Consider the following 14,595-nt stretch of genomic DNA (forward strand, 5'->3'; position numbering starts at 1 on the left):
GCGACTTTACCCAAGCTGATAATAACCATCAGACCGAGGCTGTCTTCTTAGATTTCCGCAAAGCCATCCATATGGTGCCTCACCCGAGACTTGTGTACGAAATCTCTCTCGACCCGTATGTCGACCATTGCAGAACTGAATTTCTTTCCAAGCTTTCGTTTCCAGTCTCTCCCGTTGTCTGTCCTTCAACTGTTCCTGTCCTTTCGGGAGTTCCACAGGATGCAGTTCTTGGTCCCTCTTATTTCATATATTAACGACCATCCTTCATGCATATCACACTATTCGACTATTGACTGCGTTGACTACACGGAAATCAACACTCCTACTGACCAACTACCCTTACAAAGCGACCTTGCCCTAATGCAATGCTGGCGTGACGAGTGGCAAATGCCCCTGTATACATCTAACTGCTGCATAGTGTCACTTTCTCACCAACGTGCCCCGTTGTCTCCCTCCTTTCCACTACGCAATTCGTGGAATGCCTTCTCTGTTGCAACTACGGATGGCGGTTTCGTGACGAGGCATTAAGTTTCAACACCTACACGGAAATTGGGATACGATGCTAGGCGGGTACAGCAGCTGCATTGCATTGCTCCATGCAACTGACGCAACGCTGAAATCGTTGGAATGATACGAATACATGGATTGGATTGGATTCCCTTCATTTTCCTCTTGAGCGTTCCTGATGTGATACTGCCAAATGGACCCAGTGTAACTTACTCTGCAGGGACTTCCCTACACCCCCCACCCCCCACCCTGCATTTTTGCTACACCCCCCTGAAATTTCTCACGTAACCCCACCCATATCAACCACCAACACGTTCTGGTAGTGAGTCACACAATGCACAATGTGCACAATGGCACCAAGCGAAACAAGGACGAGGACAACAACCAGGAAATTAGGGTAAAATGATAATATGGGGCCAATCATAAGGCTCAAAAAGCAAACTAAAGGTGAGAAAAGATAAATAGGTAACTATAAACTATTTAGGACTACGCATTCATATTAGAGATTGGATGAATCCAGATGGTTCCTAATTCGAATCCAAGGAAGCTTCTGCGAATTCACGATTCTTACGTAACTCGAACCTTTCCAGTTCTTTCTTTTACAAAAAGCCCAAAAAGCCAGGGAAAAAAATATACAGCGAAATGTTTGGAATCAGCATAGGATACATTTGTTTGATGAAAAACATATTAAATGATTGTTGAATTTCAGGTGAAAAATATAGCCCTATTGTTAGTAGTATGTTCTGTGGCTGGAACATTTAGCGGGACGGCGGAAAACACACAAACGTCAAGCGCCTTCAGAGGAGATCGACAGTTCAGACGATATGTTGGTTTCATGCATTCATACTGTTTGCAAGCTTTTTCTAGGGGTTGTTTCAGCCGGTTAATAGCGTGTTTTCTGAACGTCTGAACTGTATTAAAAGAACGCGTAAAAGAAAAGTAAAGGAGGAGGTCCTTTTTGTAACCTTCTTCGAGACCTGTGAAGTGGGCGCTTTGTTACTATATTGGCTTTCCACTCTGATGACCTACACAGTGCTTGGAGCTCTGTCACTCACATGGAAAATATCTCTCTGTTCGGATCGGATCATTTCTTGTACGCGATCGACATCAATAATACCTTTCCTTTGCAAACTTCACTTCTGACTCAGTTGCAGGATTGGATTCCCGCACACCCAAAAACCGCTCAGCCTTCCTCCTCTCCCTGACAAACAGAGGAATCGTGTCCTTTCAAGTATCTCGCTTTCGGTGGTTCTGGGCGCTCGGATGAAAAGAGCTTTTGGGGGATATGGGTCACTGCCACCCGCGTGCCCAGGTCAACCGAAAGCCCAGAACCTCCGAACATTTTTTCGGATGAAATGAGCTTTTGGTTGATTTGGGACGTCGGTAGAAATGGGCATTTGGAGGATATGAGGCCTAACCGAGGACGCCAGCAACTTAGTGGCAGGGTACAAGTTGCTTAGATCTTCCGCGAGGGACGTTAAATACTGGGTGCCGTGTGATGAGCTTTCATCGCACGTTAAAGAACCCTCAGGTGGGCAAAAGTAATCCACAGACCGACCGCTGTGGCGTCGCTCTTGATCTCAGTTATCTCGCGACGTATATCCCCCAATTATAATTATTAGTTAAAAAAGTAATCGATTACTTAGTAATTGATTACTGGAAATTATCAGATTACTTGGAAAATTACTCGCTCACAAAACTAATTGATTACGTTAAAAAAATACTGAAAAAATAACTGATTACTTGTAACGCAATTACTAGTAACGCGTTACGTACAACTCTGGTACGAAAACACCCTAAATGGGATGCCTCGTCTCGCCGCAGGGGATCGAGAACGACCCGGAGTACACATACATTGTTGCGTCGAAGTGTCCAAGGTCTTTACTCGAACGCGTCTTACAAAACATCTCGTGGCGAGAAATTTTGGAATCCCCGAGCTGTCATGGCCAGCCGAACCAGTGCCCTTTCTAATACTCATCTTCTCTAAATTAACTCGTTTAAACAAAAATGTTTAAGCAAATACTCGCCAAACTTGTTTCCCTGTGACAGTCGCCATGTCCGGTAACAGTCAGTACGTTAATAACTATATGGCTCCATTTTTATCACTGTCATCGCATGCAAAATTCGCAAACACATTAACTTCTCGAGCTTAGTCAAGTTGCTTGAGGAAAATAGTTTTTACACCCGCTGCAGCCCGGTTTTCGGAAAATACTTTTCTTGCGAAACGCAACTGCGTCGTTTCGTTGATGACGTCTTTACCCAAGCTGATAACAACCATCAGACCAAGGCTGTCTTCTTAGATTTCCGCAAAGCCTTCCATATGGTGCCTCACCCATGACTTGTGTACGAAATCTCTCTCGATCCGTATGTCGACCATTGCATAACTGAATTTCTTTCCAAGCTTTCGTTTCCAGTCTCTCCCGCTGCTGGGTGGGTGCCCAGCTTTCAAGGGGTGGGGGTATGGTGCTTGAAGGTTGCGCTTACGGAATTTTTTTTAGACACGAAAAGACTCATGGCACAATGGTGGCATATTTGCACAGCTTTCCCGTTTTATATGTACATGTTATTACGTTAGAGCACAGTACATTAGAATATAGATTCACAATGAACGGCATTTCAACATTAAGATGCATAATCGCACGACCGACAAAGCAAAAGGACTAACGCCATGTCTCATGAATCTCACTGAATACCTAATGAACCAAGTGTGAAAACCTTAGACAAAAAAAGCAGAATACCCTGCTTGACAGAGTTTTGCGCAAATGGTTGTGGATGATCCACATTGAGTTTGCGTGCACGCATTGCACGCATTTTTGCTCGTATATGCGCGTAATATATGCATTGAACAGTCACCTTCAAATGATTTCGGACAACTGCATGGAACGATCATCTGCATGACTGTGGTCCTACAGCATAAGCTTGACAGTACAGGATGTAATTCGCTACGCGGGACTCACTACCAGAACGTGTTGGTGGTTGATATGGGTGGGGTTACGTGAGAAATTTCAGGGGGGTGTTGCAAAAATGCAGGTGGGGGGGGTAGGGAAATCCCTACAGAGTAGGTTACACTGGGTCCATTTGGCAGTATCACATCAGGACCGCTCAAGAGGAAAATGAAGGGAATCCAATCCAGTCCATGTATTCGTATCATTCCAACGATTTCAGCGTTGCGTCAGTTGCATGGAGCAATGCAATGCAGCTGCTGTACCCGCCTAGCATCCCAATTTCCGTGTAGGTGTTGAAACTTAATGCCTCGTCACGAAACCGCCATCCGTAGTTGCAACAGAGAAGGCATTCCACGAATTGCGTAGTGGAAAGGAGGGAGAGAACGGGGCACGTTCGTGAGAAAGTGAGACTACGCAGCAGTTAGATGTATACAGGGGCATTTGCCACTCGTCACGCCAGCATTGCATTAGGGCAAGGTCGCTTTGTAAGGGTAGTTGGTCAGTAGGAGTGTTGATTTCCGTGTAGTCAACGCAGTCAATAGTCGAATAGTGTGATATGCATGAAGGATGGTCGTTAATATATGAAATAGGAGGGACCAAGAACTGCATCCTGTGGAACTCCCGAAAGGACAGGAACAGTTGAAGGACAGACAACGGGAGAGACTGGAAACGAAAGCTTGGAAAGAAATTCAGTTCTGCAATGGTCGACATACGGGTCGAGAGAGATTTCGTACACAAGTCTCGGGTGAGGCACCATATGGAAGGCTTTGCGGAAATCTAAGAAGACAGCCTCGGTCTGTCTGTGGAAGGTTGGCAGATGTGCAACATAGTACAACAAAAAAATGTCCGCCTCTTTCAGGATGCGCCCGATCCCAACTGTTAACTCCCTCCCAAACCAGCTTCCCTCCAATTTCGGCAAAATCCAATTTCTCCCAAAATATGTTACTCATACATTCTTCAGTAACATGCTTCCCCCCTTCATTGGCACCTCAAATGCTTCTGTTTTCAGACTTGTAAGACTTTCCTTCAGAGTTTAAAATTCCCACTGGATATCTGCCAATCAATCAGGGATTTGTGTTGGCAATCAGGCCATGGCTAACTGGCATAATTGAGAGCATGTCGAGACTAGCTGAGGCGGCTGTGTTGCTTCACTTTTCCTAATGGAATTGTTGGACCAGGATTCTCTGGATTGTTCTACGGCTGTCGTCCACGCTTATGATTTATGGGGGACAAACTTGTGTAGGCCAAAAAGCTGCTAAGAATAGTCGCCCTTTTGTATACAGCCCTTGTTCACTTTAGGTACAAATTGCATAACCAACAACACCCGACTAGCACCCGAGTTTACCCTTCCGAATCTTGATGGGTGGGGGGGGGGGGTCATTTAAACCGAAAAATTCACTACGGTCGTAATCATATAGCAAACGGGAGAGCACTGCAGCAGGCTTACCTGTGGTCCTGGGGATTGAGTCGCCTAAAATATTGATCATAGCGGCAGAATTGAGGCGCGTACTCCACTAGAAGCTCTCCACGGAGGCAGATGTCCCGGAGTAATGGGCGTTGTGCTATGCACTGCACGGCGGCACTGTTGCACATTTCTACCACCCTGACAACAGAATGGCAACGCAGGCTCTCGTCGGGCTCCTGTGGATCGCGGACTCCACACAGAAACCTGCCGATTTCAACATTCTAAACTGTTTCGCACATCCGACGGCAACCATGCAAAGAGATACGTCACCTAAAAATGTCATCCCGCGGGTTAGCCGCAGACACATCTCGTGGATGGTCGGCGAGTTCCAGAGGCATTGGGTCCGCAGCAGAGGCGGAGAGTTTTCATTTTCCCTGGGGGGGGGGGGGGGGGGCAAGGGCGCTCCGCGAAATAAGTACTCTGGTGGGGGGATATGTTTATTAAGAAAAAAAGAAAAGTAAGCCAGATGGATGTCGGCGTGTTATTCCAAAAGGGGGAAGACAAAAAAGAAAAAAGAAAGCAAAAGAAAACAAAAGGAAGGAAAGAAAAGAAAAATGAACACAAAACTAATCACACACTCTGGCGGGATCTTATGATGTATGCAGAACTGGTATAGAAATAAGAGGAAGGAAGAACAGAAAGAAAAAAAAAAGAAGAACAGAGAGAACGTGAACAGTGAACATGTGCAGAACTGAAGGCATTACGCCTTTGAAAACTGAATGCAAAAGGAACAAAATGCATTGAATCCTCGGTGTTTGACCCGAAATACGCGCAATATTATGAATATGGTCAATGAAATGGAGCAGCGGGAGTTGAACCAGCTCCCAACCGATATGTGTTCCGAAGATTCTACCGTTGCACCTCACTGGCAGCTGCAGGTACCTTTTCGACTGCTTTGTTTCATTGATCTGATTGCTTTGGGCGAAATTCAGTCAATGTGTTGTGTCATCCTCTGTGTTTCTTCGCCTCACCTTCTACTGTGATAATGAGTATGGTGGGCGGATACATATTTTACAAATTGCAAGATGCATTTTTGGGGTTGGTGCCTCTTCGCTCTTTTGACCCGGGCGCTCCGAGCCCCAAAGGTTGGTGTCAGTCTCTTAGCGGGACTTCCGGGGGAGGCGGCACCCCCCCTAGTTCATGTTCCGGGGGGGGGGGGGGGGGGGGGCAAGCCCCCCCCCCCCCCCGCAGTCGGCGCCTATGGTCCGCAGAGTATGGGTCATCATCCAGCATTAACTCGTCGCCGCTACCGCTAACATGTTCGTCAGAATCTCCCCTAGAGAGAGAAACATCACTCTCGTTTTCCGACGCCATGTTTGCTCCCTTCGCTTCGCGATCGCCAAACAGGCGCGCGGCTCGCATTTGCCCAGGGCGCGCGCTGATTGGCCTTATCCGGGTGACGTTTCCTCCCACTTTTAGAGAGCGAGGGCGCAAGGATTCCGGTTTCTTTTTCATCGGATTGCGCGAAAAGTACGCCGCGGATCGAAATGGTATTTTCGGGCCCAGTTCAGTGGTCGGCAAGGAATTAGAATTCGCATTAGTTTCGAAATTGACCTCGGAGAATGCGACTGTCGAATGATAATGCGAATGCGAATTGATAATACCTTCATTTACTACGGTACTTCCCTCAAAGCCACCACACGCGATGACGTCATCTCTGCTTTCTCAATCATAGCATAGACTATGAATGTGAGTTCACCACATTCTATATTACATTTACTTAAAAGATATCATATACCAAAGCATGCTATACTACTATACTATACTAGGTTACTACTTAAGCCACGATTCATCATTTACGTGTTGGTTGTACGCACTGGTGTAGCTCTATTCCTTCAGTCTTACTCTAAACCCACATTCCCACACCAGGAGGCGACACTTACTCGGACGACAAACAAAGGCGCGGTGGAGGTCACTGATCTCGATTGTAAAAGGCTGGATCGCGGATAGGGAGCGCGAGCGTGAAGAAACCGGCCGCCATCTTACGGTGCTCACAACAGTCGCCGCAGCGATCATGGGAACTTCTTGCAATTACGGTCGTACCAACCGTACTGGCAAGGTTACAGGGCCTAAATTTATACAGGTGAGTCACTCTTTATCGAGGAATAAATAGGCGTTCATTCTGTATATTTAGTTGACCATTATGAAGTGTTTTTTTGTCCAAAACGAGCACTGGATGCAGGTTGCTTGATCGCTCTTCCGACGTTCAATCGAGCACACTTGCATTTTACCCGGCGGCAAATACAGTTTGAGTGCATAATATGCTTGAAAGAACACATTACACTACACAGGTAGTGTTGTCATCAATATATGTGCGAGCACTCGAGCGCTTTTTTGCATGCATTGCTAGCATGGTACACGGTGTTCTCTGCGGAAGCAAGTGCCACATTCATTTCTTTGAATTACCTTCACGCACAAGTTCGGTATTACGTCATAATGAGACCACGATTGTCACCTTTTTTCATGTATTGGTATTGTTTTGTGCCTTGGTTTGATTTGTGACACAGAATCCTACGTAACGGTGGTGTGGCGCGACTTGAATAACTCCTTTGTCTGAGCTGTATCGTCAGCTTGTTACGATAGTAATAATTTGTAGCGTGTCGTGCTATTTGAAGCAGTTTTTAAGGCAAAAGTGGTCTCTCAATACAGGTTTCGTCATGAGGGCTACCCAGTGAATAATCTGTGTAGTGTGATACGGCTGGGTGTACAGGTAAGTATCACGTTCCTCATCCACTGGTTTCTACTTTACAGGAAGGAACAACCTCAGTGCACGCACTGTAGCTAGCCTCTCTCAGTTTTGCATATTTTCTTACATGTTCACATCAGAAACACACCTTACACTTTAGGCTCCTTCACCCAGCAACATAATAATTAGAGATTATAATTCTTTTTAGAAGAGTTCCCCATATTCTTTTTAGAATAGTTTTTCATCTTTTTAATTTTTAGAAGATACAGGGATTGTAAACCATGTTTTAAACTGATGTTTTAACATTTGTGCAATGCATTTATTAAACAACATATTCATTTTTAACTGGTTGCACCCAAACCAATGTTCTGATGTATTATTTCCTTTGTTGTTGATGCACCATAAAAATTGGAATAATCATCATCAATGCAGGTTACTTCACAGCTGCCTCGACATACTCAAGAAATGGGTGCAGAACCTGCATAATGCCCACAAACTTTGATTACCACAGCACCTCCAAAAGAGTATGTGTCACATGGGATTTTTAAATGTATTCGCAGCATATAATACCTTGTATTAACTGTTGTAGATGTAAGCCGTCTCTACAGTACACTCTCAGAAATTAAAACCGTGAGAACCATGATAATTGTTTCAGTTAATAGGGCATGCACATATATGCTATAAGAAGAAAATTATTTATTGAGAATGCACTTCTCCAGCTACTCATGTTGTTTACATCTACTGTTGATCACATTCATTTATCACATATTATATTCTTATATATTATTATTATATTATCACATATTCGATCACATTAAATTCAAAATTCATCATATATAAGAAAATACCAGGAGGGAAGTTGCTATTCATTGCTCATTCTAACCTAAAATTGAGTGCTACAAATTTAGAGAGAGTACCTGTCCATTGTCATTCCTAAAATATATATTGTCATTGTAGCAAGGTCATAAAACAATAAATGTAGTCTTTTGTGACCTCCCTGCACGTTCATTGTATCCTGAAATGCATAAGTGCAAGAAATAACTTTAATAAACTTGATATAAAATGTTGAATAATATAATGTATGATATAAAATGTTGAATAAACTTGTACTTGTATATTCTCTTTACTCACCATCAGTGACCTTCTTTACAAAAGCATATCGTGTTAGATTTTTTTGTTTACGTTTCACAGACGGGGTACACGAGGGCCAAAATGACAAAATCACAACTGTTTCAAGCTCCAAATCGTCCTGCTGCAATGATCCTGTTGCAGACCATACGTGTGTAGTGCAAGAAGGCCCTTGCACATCAAAATGTAAGATGGGAGTCACAGTTAATGCAAAGTGGTTCCTATGAGAGACTTCGATTGTGCAAACTGCGGAAGGAGCCATAGAAGATATTCAGAAAGCGTGTCTGGTCTCACAACGGTGCTACGACGCTCTCTTTTAGATGACGATGATACTCATTGGAGTTTCAGATGTGCAGCTGCATTTTTTTCGAACGTGCTCCACATAACAAGCATGACAAAGTCAGCACTGGATAGCAGGCCCCCGTTCCTAAGCAGCTTTGCTCACGCTGCAGTTGTATTCAGCAAAAGCATGTGAGTACTCGAGAAGGACATTCAGTTTGGCACAACCGCGCCTGCAAATAATCAGAACAAATGAAGGAAGAAACAAACAAACATAGAAGGGCTGTACTTCAAAACGAGGTAAATCTTGCGTCTCAAGGAGGTGTTACCACTTTTAAGTAACTTAATTGATTAAGCTTACATCACTACCTTATTAACTGTCCTAACGAGCGTGTTCTAATTGCGTGAAGCAATTAGATCACGCTCACAACGTATTTGGGCTGCTTCGGTGTGTCCATATATGCGAGGCAAAGCACCGTAGTCGTTCACTAAAAGACACTTTCTGCGGCGGTGCTTGATATAAATCATACGAAACCGATACACGGCTAAAACAACGGCTGTGATTCTACAGAACGATCTCTTTCTGCCATGCGAGTATATCCTTTCCCGGACCGTTCTTTATGGAACAATTTTTGTCCAGAACGCAGCACGGGATATTACATACATGGTGGTTGTTAACCTCACATCGTTTCTTGTTGAAATATTGGCTGGGAAACGTACTGTAGTACAATCCCCAGCGCTGCACTGCTGTGACGGTCTAGTTTCGGAATGCAAAACATAACGTAATTAAGAATCGAACAGCAGGACACCTGTGAAACACTGTTAGGATACATCAGTATACTGGCACCTTACAAAATTGTGTGATGACAAGCAACGATCAACGCCTGCAGCGCTATAAATACTCACAATCTCCGTTGCCTCCCATTGTTTTCTATGGGCGCACACTGCGCTTTAGGGCCTCCCAACATGGCGGCCCGAATGCACGCCTCTCCCCCGCGAACCCCTCTCCCATGCGCCATCCAGCCTTTATAGATAGAGATCAGTGGTGGAGGTAACGCCAGGCTCCCACAGCTCCCCATAGAGCCCATAGTTTGAGATAATTCAGGCAACACTGGGCATGCAACCAATGAAAATGAACTATGATGCCTACCATTCGGCCAATCAGGAGTCTCTCAGTTTGGCTCGCCTTTCGGCTCCGTACTGGCTACCATCGGCTTTTACTTTTACTGGTTTTCATGCCCGACGCTCGTTATTCCGCATTCCAGAACTACTAGGCAAATTTTGGACAAACAACACATTTATTTGAAACATCGTACTGACTCAATAGTCTGACACAAATATTCACCGTGCGTACACAGTCCAAATCGTTGCGTTCGTTGACCAAGTTCGAACTCGCAAAACACACACACACACTACTTCCTGAAGCGACAGACGCTCGCACGAGTGCGTGCGATTTCACGGTGAGCATCTCCTTTCGTTGGTTGCAGTGCGAACGTTTCAACGAAGAGGGAAATGCTTGTCGCACGGACACCGAATCCTGTCTCCGTTGTGACTGCATTTGAAAACGCGACGGCGCTCACAAGTTCCTCAGGCGTCAGCTCACCACTGCATTCCAGTTCTGAACTCGAGAGACTGTTCGTACTTAGGATACTTGTGTCGGGAAACATCACAACACGCGCTGAGTTACTTTGACACACTAAGGGCCGTATTCCCAAACCACCCGCAACTTCGCCCTAAGGGCGCCCGTAGCCCAGGGACCCTTGAGGGCGAACATCCCCTGAGGGCAGCATGCGTTTCTCAAACGTAAATGTGCACGCGCTCAGCCAAGGGCTGGCCATCGTGAGGCTCGAAGGGGATTCGGAACGCTTCCTCGTAGAACGAAGCAGAAGCGCATGCGCACGACCGCGCTTCATTTCCGCTTCCGACGGCTGTCGTCTGCTACTTTGGCATCTGCTGGTGTTTGTCTTGCAAACTTCATGTCAGTATTGTGTTCAGATGTTGTATAACTCTTGGGTATTGCGAATATGAATTGTACCCATCTCATCGTCGTCTCTTTATGTGTGTATGTGTCTTGCGCTAAAATGGCAAGATTGTAACAATCACTGGATGGGCGGACAAGGGAACCCGCGATTGTCCATGCCCCTCATGATGTTGAGACGTTGGTACAATGCACAGACGACTTCGATAAGCAGTATTTTTCTTTGAATTCATATTCGTCGTACCGCTCAAGATGGTTTTTCCCATTCCCGAATTCGTCGCACTGTCGGCATAAAACCGTTATGGAATCGCTCGACGCGATTCATGAATTAAATCGCACATGTCCTCCATGTTTGTTTCGAGGCGAGCCTCCCTCAGGTAGCGTACAGGGAGCTCGCGAGCTTGCTTGGCTGGCGCGAGCCCTTAGGGCGCCCCTTGCAGATACGGGCGCTTTGGGAAACGAAATTCTCCTTCCTCAGGGCCGGCGCTTACATAGGGAGCCCTCAGGGTTGTTTGGGAATACGGGGGTAACAAATCTGCGACTTCTCTTTGAACAATGCGGTCATATGGTGCTCTCAACTGACATCGTCGAGACGCGAGACGACGCTGCCACTTCTCTCCCTTCTGTTCTCGTAACTTCCCGCTGGACAGGCAGCCCGCGCAAGAATGCTCTTTTGAAACTTTGCCAACCAATAGCGAAGCGCGCAATGTCCTTCGGCCAATGGGTATCAACTATGATGCCTGACGGAGCCGCGAAGAGGGGGACCTATGGGGGCCGGGTAACGCCTTATCAGCCTTCCACATAAGCCGGGATCCCGTAAGTGTCCCTCCAGACCCCGCCAGGTTGCCGATGGATATCCAACTCTTCAAGTGAACATCACTGGAAGTCCAGAGTAAGGTGAGATCCCCAATGCGTATATCTTTCACTATTATTTATGCTGTGTTGTAGCGTTTCACTGTGTGGTTTCGATTTTTTTTACTGTTCTCACTGTGTTTGTAAATTGTTCTTTACCAACTGCATAGCGTATTTTTAGAAGCGGAATTTTCTTGCGTTTATCTTCGCTGATCCTGTAACTCCTCTGCTACTCATAGTGTATTAATCTGTATCGTCACAGTAAATAACGTACGCTGTGTCCGGGAGGTGGTTACTTAAAACCCCCAGGGATCACCGCGGAGCGTGCCCTTGCTTTTCCTTGGATTAATATAAAGCGTCACTCTTACCGATGGTCGCTCAGAATTCCCACCTATTTGTGCCGTCTGCCTTTTTTTCCTTTTTCGGCGGGTGTGTTACGGTTAATTGGAATGTTCGTCATTGATGATAATATCCCTAAATATCTACGTAGTTCGCCCATCATTGCCCTTTTATCGTCTCAAGCGATCTGTAACATCCGCAGTGGGGAACAATCTCACTTGCCATCCCTTCTCGTGTCTGGTGGTGTCTTTCTGAACAATTGCTGTCGGCTTTTTTTCTCATAGTTCGTTAAATCAAGTGTAAGTTTAATGATGTCTTCGCTAGGAAAGGTCATCTTGGGTGGCCTGCAGGCGCAAAAACAACTGATAAGACAAGAAGAGCCCTTCAAGGCATGACGTCAAGTACCCACTCGAACCATATCTCTCCCGTAGTGACCGTGAGGTGACTGTGTGTAAGTGTTGCTCACATAGGGCACAGAGACGTTGCAATATATATTTTCCCTTCTAGCTTAATTGATACATATTATAATACACATTTTTATATTTGTGCAGTTTTTAAACCTATAGCTCCCATTGATGGTCCTCTATTCGGCAGAAACGTTTTCGTTATGTTAAACCTGTAGGGCCCTGCTGTAGGTGAAATTAACCCTCAAGGACATTACTGACATGCCATTTAAAAGTCAGACTACGGACAGTTTATGAATACGTTGTGGATGCGATCTTCAATAGAACGCAGCATGAATTTATGAAAGCCAATTGTTGTTAGAAAGCATGCAGCAAGCCCTGTATGGAATCTTTGACAACACAGTTTCCACCACACTTGTGACGTCATGTCCCGTCCGTAACCATGGAAGATCATCATGAGGATGTCTCGTAAGTCACATCGCACATTGCAGGTGAGCCATGGGTCCGGCGTGGGAACATCGACGACGATCGTAACTGAAGTGTTCGGCGGAGCCAGGGCACGATGAGCGCAGGGTACAAAGACTGACACGTGATCGACCTGGTGCTTGAAAGAAGTACTGAAGAAAAAGGTTTGTAAGACTCGAATACTATTATACGCTCCATTGTGTGGTATTGCATTCAGCCAGAAAACATAGTTGACGGGGACTATAGCCCGCATTTCCTTGACGTTTTCTTTTCTTTTTTTTTATCGTAGCAAGTACTCGTTCAACCACCCGTCAACACGTGCCAACAAAGCGAGGGCTCCCAGGGAGGTCACATTCTTGCACACGGTTGTAACGCGCAATAAGGTAAGTCCCGTCAGAGCCTCCCACTTACCAGAAACGGCCGACTGACAAACGAACACGTTCGCCGGAATCTGTTCTGGATAATCTCAAGCTAGATAAACATCTTGAACGCAGAACAGATTCCTTAAAAGGGTAGGAACACATTCATAATACTGAAAGATGGAAGTCACTGAAAAGTTCAGAAAAGTCACTGGAGCTTTGTATGTACTTGCCCCTTCTATGTTGTTCCAGCCTCAGAACATCAATTGTCTTTTGTTCACATTCATAATGCATTTCACGTTGTCATGAACGCATTGTACTGCACGCCAGAATACTGTTACAAAAAGAAAAAAAAAGAATGAAAAAAAAATCGTCTTCTTCGTGTTGGAAGACCTCTGACACACTCCCGAGCGAAGCGGTGACGTCGAAGAGTTCAGAGTCGCTTCCATTTCGACTGGCAGACGTAAGCACGTGACTTCTCGTGGGCTGGCCTCTCCGCTGTGAAACTTTCAATGCGGGTTCACATCAGATGCAAGTATTTTTTTTTTTTTTAGGCTAAGTATTCTAACTTTGAAAGAAAGTGATTGGTAGAGCTGAGCGCGCCTGCGAGTAGGAATTCGCGATCGCTGCAGGTAGCGGGTGTACCCGCAATGCGACCACGGGTAATGCGGGTATACCCGCATTACCCTCACTCCATGGCCAACTAAGTGACCCCTCTCTGCCACACGCGAGCTCAGCAGTAGTGATGGGCAATCCAGTTCAGTTTGGTGAACTCATTCGTTCAGTTCAGTTTGGTTCACTGAACCGTTCAAAATATTCGTTCTTTCGTTCATCTTTCCGCGACGTCATAACATCATGTGATCAACGGCGAACCGGCATCTACTTATGTGCAGGGTTGTAGACAGTAACTGAGTCAGATCTGTTTTGTGTGCGAGTGTGTTCCATGATGGTGTTCGTACAACACATTACCGCGCTAGATCTGACAGTCACCTGCCGGCCATATTGGTCATATGTTGCGATAAGCGTTTATGGGACCGTCTCTCGCTGTCACGAAGAAAATAAACAATTCATTCTGCCGCACTGTAATTCTCTCGTAGTTTACATTTTCTTCAGTCCACTTTCCGCTTGCTTCCGCCTCTCGGCAGGGCTTTCTTTGGTCACGCAAATTCACTTTCAATGTTACTTTTT

General features: G+C 45.5%; 1 protein-coding gene across 1 annotated transcript in view; it reads left to right on the forward strand.

Moving 5' to 3' along the window:
* The first annotated feature begins 11,835 nt into the window (after nt 1-11,835).
* Nucleotides 11,836-14,595, forward strand: part of LOC135374138 (uncharacterized) — a 181,980-nt gene continuing 179,220 nt past the window's right edge. Inside the window, exons 1-3 of the mRNA XM_064607149.1 lie at nt 11,836-11,885; nt 13,075-13,212; nt 13,338-13,431. The gene's annotated coding sequence lies outside the window, so the exon portion shown is untranslated. The remainder of the gene's footprint in view (nt 11,886-13,074; nt 13,213-13,337; nt 13,432-14,595) is intronic.

The sequence above is a fragment of the Ornithodoros turicata genome, unplaced genomic scaffold (assembly GCF_037126465.1).
Source record: "Ornithodoros turicata isolate Travis unplaced genomic scaffold, ASM3712646v1 Chromosome44, whole genome shotgun sequence".
NCBI classification, from domain to species: domain Eukaryota; kingdom Metazoa; phylum Arthropoda; class Arachnida; order Ixodida; family Argasidae; genus Ornithodoros; species Ornithodoros turicata.